The following is a 19,403-nucleotide window of genomic DNA, read 5'->3' as shown; positions in this document are numbered from 1 at the left end:
TTTACTGTCTTTTCATTACCTTATTTAATTTCTATTTCTACTTTTCTATTACTGACAATGACTGAAAATGATACTTTTGCGTATAGCGAGGAACATATTAAAAAGCTCATGAGCGCTCCACCATTGTTTGCCTCAGCCTCTTTAAGTGTGACAGCAAAAACGCAAAACGAATCTGACAAATTACTACGATTGAAGAAAAAACAAATCAGGACAGACCTACACGGTCATTTCCTGTTAGAACACTTGAAGGCAGGTACAATTCCTGGAGGACTCCAAATACGCAATATCCCAGTAATTTTCACCGATGATCCACTTTATAACAAGCATTTACAATGCAATGGTCTCGGCATTGTTAAAGTTAGAGCTATTGGCATTGCTCATGAAATTATTTTTGTTTTTAAAACATTTAAAGAAACGGCATTGTTATTTACAATGTCAATAGCTTAATCACTCTAAAATGCGAGACATATTGCATTTGCACCCACACACAGAGCCACACACACAAATCCACCGACACACACAGAGCCACTCACATAGCCACCTACACACACAGAGTTACCCACACAGAGAAAGCCACCACGCATAGAGCCACCTACAAAAAAAGCCACCCACACAGAGCCTCCCACACGCACACAGAGCCTCCCACACGCACACAGAGCCACCCACACGCACACAGAGCCACACACACGCACACAGAGCCACGCACACAGAGCCACCCACACGCACACAGAGCCACCCACACACACACAGAGCCACCCACACACACACACAGCCATCTGCGCTCCCTCAGCCGGCTTGTGAGTGTAATGTCCCATGTGCTTGTGCTGGTGGTCACTAGGATAAGCTAGTCCCCATTGTTTGGTTTGCTGCGCGCGTTATTGACCGCTTTGCGGTAATTGTTCATTATATGTAAGACATCAGGCCAATCTGAGCTGTTAGCCGAGACCTAAAAAACAGCTAAACGTTATATATCACTTGTAAGGCATCTCTGGACAGATTTTACACCTTCTGATGGAGTAGGGATGGAGTAGGGATCATTCAAAGATTTCTTACCTCCACACAAGGAGCACCTGTCAAGTTGCTGAAAGAAGAGAAAAAGCAGGAGGAAAAGGCACTTCCTGCAAAATAATGCAAGAATGTGTAGGACTTGGAATGAAGCCAAAAAAGCATGTTTTAGCCCAAAAAAACTAGAAGGCAGCACTTTGTGGATCCTCCTGACAGAAACAAAATGCCTCACTGACCCTTCCCTGCATGGTGGATAGTCTGGATGACTCTGGAGTTCCTTAAAGGGGCAGTGTAGTAAATTGTGGGGATTTACAAACGTAGGTCGTTCAGTGATGTTTTCAAACAAATGTATTTACGTTAATTAAAAGGTGTTTCTTTGTTTTATTGACTTTTTCCCTGTTAAATGCTTTACAAAAACTCAATAAACAGATATTTAAAAAAGATAACCTAGTTATTATACAAGAAGAAAAGGGCATATATAGACATACACACCCACGTATCCATTAATGAGAAGATAGAAGCAACGAAGCTCCTCGAAATGGTCTGGAAAACTACAATTTGTAGAAGTATCAAAAAGATCACTGAGTGTTGAAAACTATTTTTGTTCAGGATAGATTTAGCAAATGTGCCGCCTGCCCGCTTGTTTAATCACACTGATATCTGGCCCATGTTTCCGTCCAAACAGGTTCCTCAAACATTGGGGAGTGGTGGGGGAAGGGGTCGGCATTTGGAAGAAGACAGTGTACTTTTCACGTAGTCCCTGGCCAGCTCTACTCCTCCATCATCGGTCAATGCTCCAGAGGCAACATTCGGGTTAGCGGGTAGGCGTCGGAGTAACTAATACTTTAAGACTGCCCACACGTGACTTGAGTATACTCTCGGAATAGTGGATAGCTATGAAAACGGAGCAGGTGTTGCTCGTTTTCATTATTTCCTTTCTGTGTCGCAGCGTGTAAACAAACAAAACAAGCATTTACAATGCAATGGTCCTGACAGAAACAAAATGCCTCACTGACCCTTCCCTGCATGGTGGATAGTCTGGATGACTCTGGAGTTCCTTAAAGGGGCAGTGTAGTAAATTGTGGGGATTTACAAAAGGAGGTTGTTCAGTGATGTTTTCAAACCTTCGAGCCGAGACCTAAAAAGCTGCCCCTACCCGGGAAGTGGCATTTTCCGAGTGATGTGCACGGGCTGCTGCCTCTGCCCGACTGTGCTGCTGTCACGTGTGCATGCTGGGGCCACTCCTCTACTGCTGAGCCTGGCTGTTCTGTACCAACCCTCGCCTGTGTGGAAGTGACCACTGCACCGGTTGGTGGCTGTTCTTTACTCATCCCGTGAGTCTGTTGGAAAGACTTCACAGCTGCTGGCTTTATTGTACTTTTCTGAGTAGTCAGTGCGCCAGCGAAATCGGAAATTTTATTTTCAGGTCATTTACCTCAAAATGCAAAAACATTGAAGTACAAAAGGAGAGATAAGGAGATACATATAAAAGTTAAGTATTAAAGTCCTGGGGTATGAGTAACTGTTAGAAATTCATAAGGGTAAGTAAAATGGGGCAAAGCTAAAACGGTAATCTTAGACGAGTATTGGCAAAGCCAATAGGTTTCGTCTTTGTGACCTATTTGCTTTGGCAATGGCTTTCGGGCAAGTTGAACAGTATCCGCGATGCTGTGGAGCATGGCTAAACTACAAGAAAAAAGCTGTAGACGCAGCCACCCGAGTAAATTTGTAAATGCTGATGCGCACGCGAACAATACGATACAGGTGTGGTTTTGTTGCTATAGTTTTCTAAGCGCGCAGGGGAGCGAAAGCTACACGGGGGGGAATAGGGCAAAGCAACATGCAAGAGAGAGGGGAAGACCAAAGCAACACAGAAGGAGACGAGAAAGTAAAAGGGTGGGAGGGCTGGAGTGGATACGAAACCAACAGGGTGGAAGGCACAGTCTCTAATTGGGAGCAGTAGTGGAACCTACCACGTGCACACACAACTTAACGACACAGCACTCTTGAGTGGTGGTATGTGCACTGGCAACGAGCGGCGAGCGCAACTTTACTTACGGATATCCAAGAGATCTGATCATATCTGGCTGGTAAAGCGAACAATACGATACAGGTGTGGTTTTGTTGCTATAGTTTTCTAAGCGTGCAGGGGAGCGAAAGCTACATGGGGGGGAATAGGGCAAAGCAACATGCAAGAGAGAGGGGGAGACCAAAGCAACACAGAAGGAGACGAGAAAGTAAAAGGGTGGGAGGGCTGGAGTGGATACGAAACCAACAGGGTGGAGGGCACAGTCTCTAATTAGGAGCAGTAGGGGAGCCTACCACGTGCACACACAACTTAACGACACAGCACTCTTGAGTGGTGGTACAGGCACTGGCAACCAGCGGCGAGCGCAACTTTACTTACGGATATCCAAGAGATCTGATCATATCTGGCTGGTAAAGCAAACAATACGATACAGGTGTGGTTTTGTTGCTACAGCAGTCACTTCCGAAACGAACTTCGCCGCCGCTTTCCTGCTGCGGCGTTGCAAGAGCAGTCTCCCGCCTGACGTTTTCCGTGGGAGTGGATTTGGGGCGGGGGAGAGAGCCGCTGTCTAACTCACTCCCAGGCTAACCTCTTCTCAGGTGTTCTTTCGAATGGGGTCCAAGTTTGCGCCTGCGCTGCCCGGGGCCACCAGCTCTACAAAAAAAAAGGCGTCCAAGGCACGGTGCGGATCCCTGCTCATCGAAGGGCAGCGCCGCCAACTATACTCACAACAGCACGAAGATCCTCACGGCCAGAGGACAGCAAAACAATGGCGGATGGAAGCTCCGAAACTTTTTCGGATTCGGGGGCGTGTTCCTGCTGTTCTAAAAGGGCGTGGCTAAAAAGTGGAAAGAACAGCAAGGAACACGCCCCCGAATCTGAAAAAGACGGAGCCTATTTGGAGGGACGGCTCTCTCCTCCAATGGCGGGCCTCCGTTTAGGAAGCCAGCCAATGGAGGAGAGGCAAAAAGAGAGGCGGGCTAAGGAGCCACTCTAGGAAACATTAAATCTCGACTTCCGGTTCTGCCTTCGGCAGACCGGTAGTCCTCGACCTAAAAAGGGATACAGTTGTTTAGAATCTAAATGCAGTAGGGTCCTTATGGTTTTGGAAACAGAAATTAAGAACAACTAATTTATAACAGACTCAAAAACGTTGTTAGAGAAAGTGGAAAAAGAAATCTTGGAGTTCAAAGATTACACCATTAACCAAAAAGGAAATAAGTTTGAAAAGGTTCAAAGGAATTTCGCTTTGGACACTGTTTATCCATATTTGCAAGCAGACTTTTATACAAGAGCGGAATCACGCAGATATTGACCAAAATATCAAGGTAGGTCCAAGAATCAGTTAATCTCATTCACTGACACCTCATCTTCGTCAGGAGGTGAAACAGATAGCAGTGAAGGACGTTCTAACACATATAGAAGATGGAATGCTCAACGACAGCCGGGACCGTCTTTTTTAGGGAGGGGCCAGCAAAAACCAAGAAGACGGACCAGATTCAACAACCAGCCCTGGGAAATGACCACTCGGAGGCAACATTACAAAAATTAACTCCAGCTCCAATTTTTTATTTATCTGGACGTGTGCTTAGAAAGGCAGAGGAAAGCATTCTTGAAAAAGGTCTCACTTTTGTCCCTACAAGAAATACTGACTTTATAAAAATGAAAACCGAAACAATTGAATTCTGCCAAAAATCAGTCTAAAAATGTTCTTTTCTGGGAATGAATCGGCTATCTCGAATGAAGTGACAGGGCTTCGGAAAAAATCTACGTTCTGTCCCCCTGCCGATAAGATACCAAAGGAAGTGGTCATTTTTAAAAAAAACATCCTTTCTGCAATCTCGAATATGGAAAAAAGGACTAAATTTGTGAAACATAACATCACAAAGGCACAACGAGACGTTACAGTCTCACTTAAAAATGACCCATCAGTCATCATAAAACAGGTGGACAAAGGGGGCTCAATTGTGGTTTGGGGACCCCAGAATACACATCAGAAGCGCTCAAACAACTCAGTGATCCAGTCTGCTATAAACAAATTCCTAATGATCCCACAGTTGAACTCCAAGGAAATCTGTTCTCTATTTTAAAAGCTGGCTTTGACCAAGGATTCTTAGGTCCGAAAGAATACAACTTTTTGTAAAATAAACACCCTAGAATTCCAGTTTTTTATATTTTACCTTAAGTCCATAAGAACGAGACTTGTCCTCCAGGAAGGCGATAGTCTCTGACTGCCATTCTTTGATTGAGCCAATTTCAAAGTTTGTTGATCACTTTTTGAAGGCATTTATGGTTGAAGTTCCATCATATCTTCAAGACACCACTGATTTCATTAACAAATTTGACAGTGTTATCTTCAAAACTAATACATATATAATGGTGAAACTTGATGTCACTTCATTATATACTCAAATTCCACAGGATGAAGCACTGGCTGTCCTATCATATTTTTGGGAAAAAAGAACGAAACCTGTAAGAGTTCCTACAGAGTTTATCCTTGAACTGGCTGCATTTGCACTTAAGAAAAACTACTTTACTTTTGGAAGTGAGTTCTTTTATCAGATAAAAGGAGTAGCGATGGGATGTCCCTTCGCTCCAGAACTAGCTGTATTGTTCATGTCAATGTATGAAGATAAGTTTGCATTTTACAACAATCCTTTCAAGCAATTTATAACGACTTGGATGAGCTTTATCGATGACATCTTTCTAGTATAGGCAGGAAGTGCGGGACAACTAATGCAGTTCTATGATTGGCTCAATCAAAGATCACCAGATATTAAGTTCAGCATCAATCATTCATCTCATAAAATGCCTTTTCTAGATATGGAAGTCTATCCAGTGGAAGGTGGCTTAGTTACAACATTATATGAAAAACCTACAGATAGGAATAAAGCCTTATTGTTTTCAAGCAACCACCCGAGAAGTTTGAAAGAGAACTTAGCTTATGGACAGTTTTTAAGGAATTGTTGCAATTGTTTTTATAAAGATGAATACACTTTACACGCTAACAACCTTGCAGAAAAATTACGTGACAGAGGGTACCCAAAAAACTGGTTAGATCAGCCATGAAAAGATCCTGTGGATCCCTAGGGAAACACTGTTGAATAAAAAAGAAAAACACCCTTTGCAACGACAAGTGTTTGTCACTACTTTTTGCCCGAATTCCAATCAACTAAAAAAAGTCATCGACCAGAACTGGCATCTGGTTAAGAACCTTGATTCAGGTCTTTCAAATGTACCACTATTCGCTTTTAAAAAAGAAAAAAGTGTGTCTAATCACGTAGCCAGGGCAGCGGTAAAAAAAAAAAAAAATAACAGTAAGAGAACTGATGGGTTTAACACCTGTGACAGGACACTACAAATGCGGCACATGCATTTGCTGCGAACAAACTATTGAAGGATCATTATTTTCCCGCAATAGAATACATTGGAATCATGATGCTTTCCCGAATTGTAAGACTGAAAACGTCATTTATGGGATTCTATGTCCGTGTTCGATGTTATATATAGGAAAAACGAACCAAGAGGTTTGCCAAAGAATAACACAACACAAATCTCGAATTAGAAAGAATGTTGAGACTGCTCCACTGGTCAACCATTGGAATAAAAAATCACACACAGAAAGAGATTTACACTGGACAATTATTCCAAAAGTTGAACGAGATCCTAGAGGAGGTAACATTGATTTGAAATTATCCCAGCGTGAAGCAATGCTTATTGTGAAATTTGATACTGCAGTTTCAGGACTGAACAAATTATCTGAAATATACAAATTGTAGTGTGTCTTTTGATGAAGTCCGTGGCAGTTAACGATTATTAGTGCCCTTCAATTGTGAAACTAACACTGACACATCGTTTTATGTGCTTTGTTCTTAAATCTCAGGATTTGACTACAATTCCCAGACGTTCTAATGAGGGCCACCATAATACATTGCGAGAGCTTTGAACGTAAGCGCTAATGGAGGCCACACAAACGAGCGCTCAGTTGTGTTTGATGGCACGTCCCGGAGAGTGATGCCAGAACCGCCCTGGAGCTGGTGGGTAGCGTGCAATGTGGTCGTAAGTTTTTTCACATCTACCCGTAAGTCTTAAAGCTGATTATTAATTGGGCTATCGCGTCTCTTACAGAGATATTTTTCATGAAAAGAAAAGTCGATGAGAGGGCGCCCTGCCTCAACTATTGGCTCAATCAAAGCAAACCGCAGGTATGCGTGTGTTTCAGGCGACACACTAATTATTACAAACTGCTGCTAAGCTGTAGTCTATAGTTACCTGCATTTTTTGTTACAGCTCCAGGCACGCCCCATGAAACGGCCCATAGTAGAACGACAAAATAAACAAACAAAGGCCTGATCTTTATTTACATCACAGAAACGTCATGTCAATGACAAAGTAAGAGTTTTTGTGTAAGACACTACATGCCTAACGTGTTGACTTATACCGAGTGAAGTGCTCTTTCATTTCTTGTTTTTCTACTGTAGCGTCTCTGCATTAGAGAATTCTTGAACTTCACGCACTGGTGAATTTTGAATCGGTAAGATGTTTCCGTTTGAGGCGCTTGAACAAGGTAGTTGCGCTTGTGAGTTAGACAGTCATTTTTAAAGTAAAAAAATGTCTTTCTCTTTCCTTTTGTGCTACAGTGCCTTGGTCCTGAAGAGAACCCCTGAGACTAGCGGGTTCGAAACGCGTAGACCTTTTCCTTTATGTACCAAACAATTGTTTCTTAACCCCTTCGATGCTCATGACGGAGCGGTTCCGTCATGAGCATCGGTTGGGCTGTGCTCATGACAGAACCGCTCCGTCATGAGCACAGCCCCTGGGGGAAGCGCTGGCGCTCCCCCCCTGGGGCATCGATCGTGCCCCCACAGAGGGGGATGGAAGCGGAAGAGTTTCCGCTGCCACCGCCGAGCCCCCCCACGCTTCCTGATGACGTCAGCGCGCACAGCGCGCGTCGGCGTCATCAGGAAGCGTTGGACGCGCTGGAATTCATTTCTTCCAGCGCGTCCAACGGGGAGGGTGAGTGTTTTGCTGCGGTGTGGCGGGGGGCGGCGGAATTCAAAGGCCTTGAGGCATCGGGGGAGAGGAAAGAGTATTTCCTCTCCCCTGATGTCTCAATGCTGGGCATTCCTGTCCCACGATTGCGCACAGCGTCGCGATCGTGGAGCAGGGATGCCCCACTAGACACCAGGGATGTCCAGTTCGTCATTTGAGAAGTGACCCCTTGGGCAAGGGTCGCTTCCCAGGGGGAATAATTATAGCACAGACTTTTCTGCCCCCCCGGGGGCAGATCGGTCCACTTTCGGTCCGTTTCTGCCCCCAGGGGGGGCAGAAAAGCCCACTAGACACCAGGGATGTCGTTTTACTGATATGGGAAGCGACCCCTTGGGCAAGGGTCACTTCCCAGGGGGAATAATTATAGCACAGACTTTTTTGCCCCCCCGGGGGCAGATCGGTCCACTTTCGGTCCGTTTCTGCCCCCAGGGGGGGCAGAAAAGCCCACTAGACACCAGGGATATCGTTTTATTGATATGGGAAGCGACCCCTTGGGCAAGGGTCGCTTCCCAGGGGGAAACATTTTTCCAGATCGGTCCACTTTCGGTCCGTTTCTGCCTCCAGGGGGGGGCAGAAAAGCCCACTAGACACCAGGGATGTTGTTTTATTGATTTGGGAAGCGACCCCTTGGGCAAGGGTCGCTTCCCTGGGGGAATCATTTATGCTCAGACTTTTCTGCCCCCCCTGGGGGCAGATCGGTCCACTTTCGGTCCGTTTCTGCCCCCAGGGGGGGCAGAAAAGCCCACTAGACACCAGGGATGTCGTTTTATTCATTTGGGAAGCGACCCCTGGGGCAAGGGTCGCTTCCCTGGGGGAATCATTTATGCTCAGACTTTTCTGCCCCCCCTGGGGGCAGATCGGTCCACTTTCGGTCCGTTTCTGCCCCCAGGGGGGGCAGAAAAGCCCACTAGACACCAGGGATGTCGTTTTATTCATTTGGGAAGCGACCCCTGGGGCAAGGGTCGCTTCCCTGGGGGAATCATTTATGCTCAGACTTTTCTGCCCCCCCTGGGGGCAGATCGGTCCACTTTCGGTCCGTTTCTGCCCCCAGGGGGGGCAGAAAAGCCCACTAGACACCAGGGAATTAGTGTAAATAAAAATGGAAGTGACCCCTTTGGCAAGTGTCGCTTCCAGGGGGCAATTTTTATAATATGTATTTGGCCCACCTGCCCCGGGACAGAGTAGCCTTTTTTTTTCCTGCTGTTTTCTGCCCCACCTGGCACATAACCCGATTGACCATTTGGGTAGTAACATAGCATGTTATAATGTTTATTGTTATATTTTTTGTGAATTGCAATAGTAATGTTTTTTTTTTTACTTTTTTGTTCTAGGTGAAGGCTTTTGCTCTTTTCAGTTTGCCGTGTTGTTACTGGTGGTTCTGCTGTTTGTGTAGTTTGGTAAGAGACTCTTTTTTGTACAATGTAAATGTGTTTGATTTCTCTGCATGAATTTTTTTTGCAAATGGTGTAATAATAGCAGTATGTTTGTTTTTTGAGTGTCAAAAACTTTTTGCATTGGTGCTCGATGTGTATTTTGTTGTCTTGTGAGTAATTTGTTTTTTTTCTTCTTTCTAGTTGGATATCGTTGGTTTTTGCTGTGTCACTGCAGAGTTGGTTTCTGGTGAGTGCAGCTGTCTCTTGTAATTGGATTGTATAGTTTTTGAGTACATTGATCTTTGTGATAAAGGTACACATTTCTTTACTTACTTGGTTTGCACATTGTTGGTTGTTGTTGACTTGTTTGTGCAGTCTTCTATCTTAGTAAGTATAATGGCTAGCCGCAGGATTACTGCTCAGCAGGTTGTTGGTTTGCTGTTTGAGTCTTCCTCTGACCATGGTTCAGAGACTGACTCTGCATCTGAGGGAGAGGAGGCAGGGGATGATTCTGGCAGTGAGTTGTCTCTCCGTATGGAGTCATCGGATGATGAAGGTTCTCTTAGTGCGGATGAAGTGCCTGTGTTAGAGGAGGAGACTGAGGTGCCGATAGTGCGGCAAGAGGCATCTGGGCTGCAGCCTGGGGCTGCAAGGCTTCCCGTTGGTGTAGTGCGGCAAGAGGCTTCTGGGCTGCAGCCTGCGGCTGCAAGGCTTCCCGTTGGTGTAGTGCGGCAAGAGGCATCTGGGCTGCAGGCTGGGGCTGCAAGGCTTCCCTTTGAAAGTGATGACCTCTGGGTTGCCCCTGGCATGGTGCAGCCGGCATTGCCAGAGTTTACTGGTGTTCCAGGGTCTAGAGTGAATACTGAAAACTTTTTGCCAGTACATTTTTTTCAGTTGTTTATGGACGATGTGTTTTTGGCAGAGATTGTTGAGCAGACTAATTTGTATGCCGAACAGTTTTTGAGGGACAACAGTGCCAGACTTAGGCCCTACTCTAGAGCTACCCGGTGGACTCCCACAAATGTTGAAGAGATTAAGAAGTTCTTGGGTTTAACTTTTTTAACCCCTTCCATGCGGGGCGGATTCCCCCGCTGTGCTGAGCGCTGCTTGCGCGGGCGTGGTCATGACGGAACGGTTCCGTCATGAGCACAGCTCAACCGACGCTCATGACGGAACCGTTCCGTCATGAGCGTCGAAGGGGTTAATGGGCTTGCTAAGGAAGCCATCAATGTCTTCATATTGGTCTAGCAGTCCCTTGATGGCAACGTCTATTTTTCCGGCAGTCATGAGTCGTGACAGGTATTTGCTTCTGCTTCGGATGATGCATTTTGTTGATAATGGTTTAGCGTTGCCACGAGATCACCCTGATTGTGACCGTCTTTTTAAGATTAGGCCTGTCCTTGATCACTTTGTTGATCGATTTTCTGAGATTTATGCCCCTGGGAAAGAAATTGCAGTGGATGAGTCTTTGGTGTTGTTCAAGGGCCGCTTGGTTTTTAGGCAATACATTCCTAGTAAGAGGGCACACTATGGAATAAAGCTGTATATGCTGTGTGACAGTAGGACTGGATATGTGTCTAATTTCAGGGTGTACACCGGTAAGGAATCTAGGATTAACCTCCCTGGTTGTCCGTCCACTTTTGGAGTGACTGAGAAACTTGTTTGGGAACTTGGTAGAGGATTTTTCAACAAAGGCCACCATTTATCTGTAGATAACTTCTACACTGGTGTGCGGTTGTTCAGGGAATTGGCCAAAGTGGACACTTTTGCTTGTGGCACAATCCGCTCTAACCGTAAAGGTTTCCCGAAAGAACTTGTTTGTCAAAAGCTTGTGCGGGGACAGTGCAGTGCGTTGCGTTGCCAGGAGCTTATTGCTGTGAAGTTTTCAGACAGGAGAGATGTCTACATGCTGACTACCATCCATGATGAAAGCACTGCACCTGTGACTGTTTGGGGTCAGGTCGCTGAAGCGCGCAAACCTGTGTGCATTTTAGACTATAATAGGCACATGGGTGGTGTTGACAGAGTAGATCAGAGGTTGGAACCTTACACTGCTCTTTGTAAGGCTTACATTTGGTACAAGAAGTTGGCTATCCATCTTTTCCACTTGGCAATGTTTAATGCTTTTGTTGTGTTCCAGGATTCTTGCCCTGAGTCAAAGATGACTTTTGCTAAGTTTCAGGAGTCTGTAATAGGCAGCCTTGTTGTAGTGGAACAGGCAAGTGTTCCTAGAGTTGGAGTGGTGGAGGATGTTGCTAGATTGAAAGATCGCCACTTTCCAGATCACATTCCTCCCACACCCTCAAAAGATTTTCCCAGTAGGAGATGTATAGTCTGTTGGCGAAGAGGTACGCGTAAGGAGAGTCGTATGTACTGCCCCGACTGTCCTTCTCATCCTGCACTGTGTTTTCCTGCTTGTTTTAGAGCGTACCACACGCGAAAGAATTATTGGGAGCATTCATGAGTGGTAAAGTGAACTGCCTGGTCTGTATTCTTTGGATAATTTGATTCTGTTTCAAGGTTGGTGTTAGTGCAATGTATTTAGTTGCTGATTTTCTGTTAGAAGATTTGTATCTATTTGCGATTTGTTTGTGTTTTTATTTTTTTCTAAAAAAATCCTAAATGTGATGGCGGTGTGTGTAGGCTTGCGCTTGGCTGTTGGTGTGTGTGGACTGGCACTTGGTTGGTGGTGTGTGTGGAATGGTGCTTGGCTGGCGGTGAGCGTGGACTGGCGGTGTGCATGGAGTGGCGGTGTGCGTGGACTGGTGCGTGGCTGGTGGTGTGTGTGGACTGGAGCGTGGCTGGCGGTGTGCGTGGAATGGTGCTTGGCTGGCAGTGTGCGTGGACTGGTACTTGGCTGGTGGTGTGCGTGGACTGGTGGTGTGTGCGGACTGGTGCTTGGCTGGTGGTGTCCGTGGACTGGAGCTTGGCTGGTGGTGTGCGTGGACTGGAGCTTGGCAGGCGGTGTGCATGGAATGGTGCTTGGCTGGCGGTGTGCGTGGACTGGTACTTGGCTGGTGGTGTGCGTGGACTGGTGGTGTGTGCGGACTGGTGCTTGGCTGGAGGTGTCCGTGGACTGGAGCTTGGCTGGTGGTGTGCGTGGACTGGAGCTTGGCAGGCGGTGTGCGTGGAATGGTGCTTGGCTGGCGGTGTGCGTGGACAGTACTTGGCTGGCGGTGTGCGTGGACTGGTGGTGTGTGCGGACTGGTGCTTGGCTGGAGGTGTCAGTGGACTGGAGCTTGGCTGGCAGTGTGCGTGGATTGGCGATTGGCTGCCGGTGTGCCTGGACTGGCGATTGGCTGACGGCGTGCCTGGACTGGCGCTTGGCTGGCGGTGTGCCTGGACTGGCGCTTGGCTAGCGGTGTGCGTGGACTGGCGCTCTGCTAGCGGTGTGTGTGGACTGGCGCTCTGCTAGCAGTGTGTGTGGACTGAAGCTCGTCTGGCTGTGTGTGAGTAGTGACTTTCTGTTGGTCACTACACACACTGCTAGCTGAGTGCCACTCCACGCAATCCATCAGCATGTGTAGTTGCTGTGTCTGGATTGTGGGCGTGTGAAAGTGATGGGCCCTTAAATGGCGCTGTGTGCTGGTGTGAGTTTTGTTATGTGATGAACCCGCGGCTGGCGGTGTGAATGGTTTTGTATGTCTCACACGTATGAAAGGTGTATGAATGGCCTGTAAAGAGGTTGGTACCTTGTCGTGGCTTTACAGCTCACGAGCTGTGAGTCAATTGTTCAGTTTCTCGCCCTTTCAATTATTACCAGTGCATTTCATGTTTTGTGAAATCACTTGCTAATACAATTGTATCTACTGAACCATCACTCACCCTCGTGCCAAATCCAACCAGTATGTGTGTGTGTTTGAGGAATAGACGGTTGTGCAGCAATGTTTGTCTTTCTGAAGCAGGGTGTACCTTGTCCCTTTTTGGTGAATTTTGTACTGTGTTGCTTTTGTACCTGGTGGTGCGAATGGTCTTCTTTGTATCACGTATGAAAGGTGTGTGAATGGCCTGTAAAGTGGTTGGTGCCTTGACGTGGCTTTACAGCTCACGAGCTGCGAGTCATTGGTTTGGTTTTTTGTGAATTTAATTATTGACAGTGCATTTCATTTTTGTGAAATCTCTAGTTAATAAAATTTAATACACTGAACCATGACTCGCCCTCGTGCCAAATCCAACCAGTATGTGTGTGTGTTTGAGGAATAGACGGTTGTGCAGCAATGTTTGTCTTTAGTTTCTCTGCCAAGGTACACTTTCCATGTAAGAATAACCCACCAACTGTAGATATTGTTGAAAACCCATGGGAGTTCATGGTGATGTCTCTCTTGTGAATTCAAAAACATTTTTTTATCCCCAATGTCCCGCAAACCTCAAAATGTCTGCCACATTTTCTTTGCAATTTTACTCCAAAATTCTCACGCTGTAGGAACAATAGTTAATCTGGTTTTGCAAGGGGGGTCACTTTGGTTTTTGACCCGGTGCTCGGCAGCCATTTAGGGAAACCTACCAAACCCACACATTTCTGAAAACTAGACACCCGGCGGCTTCCAGGGAGGTATGGCTTGCGTGGATCCTCCAACGTTTCCTTGCCCAGAATCCCCTGCAAACCTCAATTTTAGCTGAAAAAATCACTTTTTTCACACATTTTGGGGTGGGAAAGTTGTGGCATCACCGGGCTCACACAAATTTACCACCACCCAGCGTTCCCCCAGGTCTCCTGGTAAAAATGGTGCCTCACTTGTGTGGGAGGCCCAAGTACCCGCGGCAGGCAAGGGCCCAAAACGTAGTGAGGCGACATCAAAATGGCCTATCGCAAAACCACCTGGTTTTGCAAGGGGGGGTCACTTTGGTTTTTGACCCGGTGCTCGGCGGCCATCTAGGGAAACCTACCAAACCCACACATTTCTGAAAACTAGACACCCGGCGGCTTCCAGGGAGGTATGGCTTGCGTGGATCCCCCAACGTTTCCTTACCCAGAATCCCCTGCAAACCTCAATTTTAGCTGAAACAAATCACTTTTTTAACACATTTTGGGGTGGGAAAGTTGTGGCATCACCGGGCTCACACAAATTTACCACCACCCAGCGTTCCCCCAGGTCTCCCGGTAAAAATGGTGCCTCACTTGTGTGGGAGGCCCAAGTACCCGCGGCAGGCAAGGGCCCAAAACGTACTGAGGTGACATCAAAATGGCCTATCGCAAAACCACCTGCTTTTGCAAGGGGGGTCACTTTGGTTTTTGACCCGGTGCTCGGCGGCCATCTAGGGAAACCTACCAAACCTACACATTTCTGAAAACTAGACACCCGGCGGCTTCCAGGGAGGTATGGCTTGCGTGGATCTCCCAACGTTTCCTTACCCAGAATCCCCTGCAAACCTCAATTTCAGCTGAAAAAAACACTTTTTTCACACATTTTGGGGTGGGAAAGTTGTGATATCCCCGGGCTTACACAAATTTACCACCACCCAGCGTTCCCCCAGGTCTCCCGGTAAAAATGGTGCCTCACTTGAGTGGGAGGCCCAAGTACCCGCGGCAGGCAAGGGCCCAAAACGTAGTGAGGTGACATCAAAATGGCCTATCGCAAAACCACCTGGTTTTGCAAGGGGGGTCTCTTTGGTTTTTGACCCGGTGCTCAGCGGCCATCTAGGGAAACCTACCAAACCCATGCATTTCTGAAAACTAGACACCCGGCGGCTTCCAGGGAGGTATGGCTTGCGTGGATCCCCCAACGTTTCCTTACCCAGAATCCCCTGCAAACCTCAACTTTAGCAGAAAAAAACACTTTTTTTCACACATTTTGGGGTGGGAAAGTAGTGGCATCACCGGGCTCACACAAATTTACCACCACCCAGCGTTCCCCCAGGTCTCCCGGTAAAAATGGTGCCTCACTTGTGTGGGAGGCCCAACTACCCGCGGCAGGCCAGGGCCCAAAACGTAGTGAGGCGACATTTGGGATTGGCAATGTTGATGTCGCCTCACTACGTTTTAGGCCCTTGCCTGCCGCGGGTACTTGGGCCTCCCACACAAGTGAGGCACCATTTTTACCGCAAGACCTGGGGGAACGCTGGGTGGTGGTAAATTTGTGTGAGCCCAGTGATGCCACAACTTTCCCACCCCAAAATGTGTGAAAAAAGTTATTTTTTCTGCTAAAATTGAGGTTTGCAGGGGATTCTGGGTAAGGAAACGTTGGGGGATCCACGCAAGCCATACCTTCCTGGAAGCCGCCGGGTGTCTAGTTTTCAGAAATGTGTGGGTTTGGTAGATTTCCCTAGATGGCCGCCGAGTACTGAGCCAAAAACTAAAGTGACCCACCAGGCGAAACCAGGTGGTTTTGCGATAGGCCATTTTGCTGTCGCCTCGCTACGTTTTGGGCCCTTGCCTGCCGCGGGTACTTGGGCCTCCCACACAAGTGAGGCACCATTTTTACCGGGAGACCTGGGGGAACGCTGGGTGGTGGTAAATTTGTGTGAGCCCGGTGATGCCACAACTTTCCCACCCCTAAATGTGTGAAAAAAGTAATTTTTTCTGTTAAAATTGAGGTTTGCAGGGGATTCTGGGTAAGGAAACGTTGGGGGATCCACGCAAGCCATACCTCCCTGGAAGCCGCCGGGTGTCTAGTTTTCAGAAATGTGTGGGTTTGGTAGGTTTCCCTAGATGGCCGCCGAGCACCGGGCCAAAAACCAAAGTGACCCACCAGGCAAAACCAGGTGGTTTTGCGATAGGCCATTTTGATGTCGCCTCACTACGTTTTGGGCCCTTGCCTGCCGCGGGTACTTGGGCCTCCTACACAATTGAGGCCCCATTTTTACCGGGAGACCTGGGGGAACGCTGGGTGGTTGTAAATTTGTGTGAGCCCGGTGATGCCACAACTTTTCCACCCCAAAATGTGTGAAAAAAGTGATTTTTTCAGCAAAAATTGAGGTTTGCAGGGGATTCTGGGTAAGGAAACGTTGGGGGATCCACGCAAGCCATACCTCCCTGGAAGCCGCCGGGTGTCTAGTTTTCAGAAATGTGTGGGTTTGGTAGGTTTCCCTAGATGGCCGCCGAGCACCGGGCCAAAAACCAAAGTGACCCACCAGGCAAAACCAGGTGGTTTTGCGATAGGCCATTTTGATGTCGCCTCACTACGTTTTGGGCCCTTGCCTGCCGCGGGTACTTGGGCCTCCCACACAAGTGAGGCACCATTTTTACTGGGAGACCTGGGGGAACGCTGGGTGGTGGTAAATTTGTGTGAGCCCGGTGATGCCACAACTTTTCCACCCCAAAATGTGTGAAAAAAGTGATTTTTTCAGCAAAAATTGAGGTTTGCAGGGGATTCTGGGTAAGGAAACGTTGGGGGATCCACGCAAGCCATACCTCCCTGGAAGCCGCCGGGTGTTTAGTTTTCAGAAATGTGTGGGTTTGGTAGGTTTCCCTAGATGGCCGCCGAGCACCGGGCCAAAAACCAAAGTGACCCACCAGGCAAAACCAGGTGGTTTTGCGATAGGCCATTTTGATGTCGCCTCACTACGTTTTGGGCCCTTGCCTGCCGCGGGTACTTGAGCCTCCCACACAAGTGAAGCACCATTTTTACCGGGAGACCTGGGGGAACGCTGGGTGGTGGTAAATTTGTGTGAGCCCGGTGATGCCACAACTTTCCCACCCCTAAATGTGTGAAAAAAGTGATTTTTTCTGCTAAAATTGAGGTTTGCAGGGGATTCTGGGTAAGGAAACGTTGGGGGATCCACGCAAGCCATACCTCCCTGGAAGCCGCCGGGTGTCTAGTTTTCAGAAATGTGTGGGTTTGGTAGGTTTCCCTAGATGGCCGCCGAGCACCGGGCCAAAAACCAAAGTGACCCACCAGGGAAAACCAGGTGGTTTTGCGATAGGCCATTTTGATGTCGCCTCACTACGTTTTGGGCCCTTGCCTGCCGCGAGTACTTGGGCCTCCCACACAATTGAGGCACCATTTTTACCAGGAGACCTGGGGGAACGCTGGGTGGTTGTAAATTTGTGTGAGCCCGGTGATGCCACAACTTTTCCACCCCAAAATGTGTGAAAAAAGTGATTTTTTCAGCAAAAATTGAGATTTGCAGGGGATTCTGGGTAAGGAAACGTTGGGGGATCCACGCAAGCTATACCTCCCTGGAAGCCGCCGGGTGTCTAGTTTTTAGAAATGTGTGGGTTTGGTAGGTTTCCCTAGATGGCTGCCGAGCACCGGGCCAAAAACCAAAGTGACCCACCAGGCAAAACCAGGTGGTTTTGCGATAGGCCATTTTGATGTCGCCTCAATACGTTTTGGGCCCTTGCCTGCCGCGGGTACTTGGGCCTCCCACACAAGTGAGGCACCATTTTTACCGGGAGACCTGGGGGAACGCTGGGTGGTGGTAAATTTGTGTGAGCCCGGTGATGCCACAACTTTCCCACCCCTAAATGTGTGAAAAAAGTGATTTTTTCTGCTAAAATTGAGGTTTGCAGGGGATTCTGGGTAAGGAAACGTTGGGGGATCCATGCAAGCCATACCTCCCTGGAAGCCGCCGGGTGTCTAGCTTTCAGAAATGTATGGGTTTGGTAGGTTTCCCTAGATGGCCGCCGAGCACCGGGCCAAAAACCAAAGTGACCCACCAGGCAAAACCAGGTGGTTTTGCGATAGGCCATTTTGATGTCGCCTCACTACGTTTTGGGCCCTTGCCTGCCGCGGGTACTTGGGCCTCCCACACAAGTGAGGCACCATTTTTACCGGGAGACCTGGGGGAACGCTGGGTGGTGGTAAATTTGTGTGAGCCCGGTGATGCCACAACTTTTCCACCCCAAAATGTGTGAAAAAAGTGATTTTTTCAGCAAAAATTGAGGTTTGCAGGGGATTCTGGGGAAGGAAATGTTGGGAGATCCACGCAAGCCATACCTCCCTGGAAGCCGCCGGGTGTCTAGTTTTCAGAAATGAGTGGGTTTGGTAGGTTTCCCTAGGTGCCGGCAGAGCTAGGGTTCAAAAACTACAGCTCGTCACTTTGCCAAAAAAGGGTCATTTTTCACTGCAAAATTGAGGTGTGACCACGTTGCGTTTTGCGCCGTTTCCTGTCGCGGGCACTATGCCGACCCGCACAAGTAAGGTACCATTTTTCTCGTAGGACTTTGGGGAACGCGGGGTGGGTGGAAATTTTTGGATCCACGCAGATTCCAGAACTTTCCATCACAGAAATGTGGAGAAAATGTGTTTTTTTTGTCAATTTTTTACGTTTGCAAGGGATTCTGGGTAACAGACCATGGTGGGAGGGACTCAAGTCACCCCATCCTGGATTCCCCTGGGTGTCTAGTTTTCAAAAATGTATAGGTTTGCTAGGTTTCCCTAGGTGCCGGCAGGGCTAGGGTTCAAAAACTACAGCTAGTCACTTTGCCAAAAAAGGGTCATTTTTCACAGCAAAATTGAGGTGTGACCACGTTGCGTTTTGCGCCGTTTCCTGTTGCGGGCACTATGCCGGCCCGCACACATGAGGTACCATTTTTCTCGTAGGACTTTGGGGAACGTGGGGTGGGTGGAAATTTGTGGATCCACGCAGATTCCAGAACTTTCCATCACAAAAATATGGAGAAAATGTGTTTTTTTGGTCAATTTTTTACGTTTGCAAGGGATTCTGGGTAACAGACCATGGTGGGAGGGACTCAAGTCACCCCATCCTGGATTCCCCTGGGTGTCTAGTTTTCAAAAATGTATTGGTTTGCTAGGTTTCCCTAGGTGCCGGCAGGGCTAGGGTTAAAAAACTACAGCTAGTCACTTTGCCAAAAAAGGGTCATTTTTCACAGCAAAATTGAGGTGTGACCACGTTGCGTTTTGCGCCGTTTCCTGTTGCGGGCACTATGCCGACCCGCACAAGTGAGGTACCATTTTTCTCGTAGGACTTTGGGGAACGCGGGGTGGGTGGAAATTTGTGGATCCACGCAGATTCCAGAATTTTCCATCACAGAAATATGG

This window comes from Triturus cristatus, chromosome 2_2 (genome assembly GCF_964204655.1).
Source record: "Triturus cristatus chromosome 2_2, aTriCri1.1, whole genome shotgun sequence".
NCBI classification, from domain to species: Eukaryota; Metazoa; Chordata; class Amphibia; order Caudata; family Salamandridae; genus Triturus; species Triturus cristatus.
The sequence above is the reverse complement of the archived record's forward strand: the minus strand, read 5'-3'. Positions refer to the sequence as shown.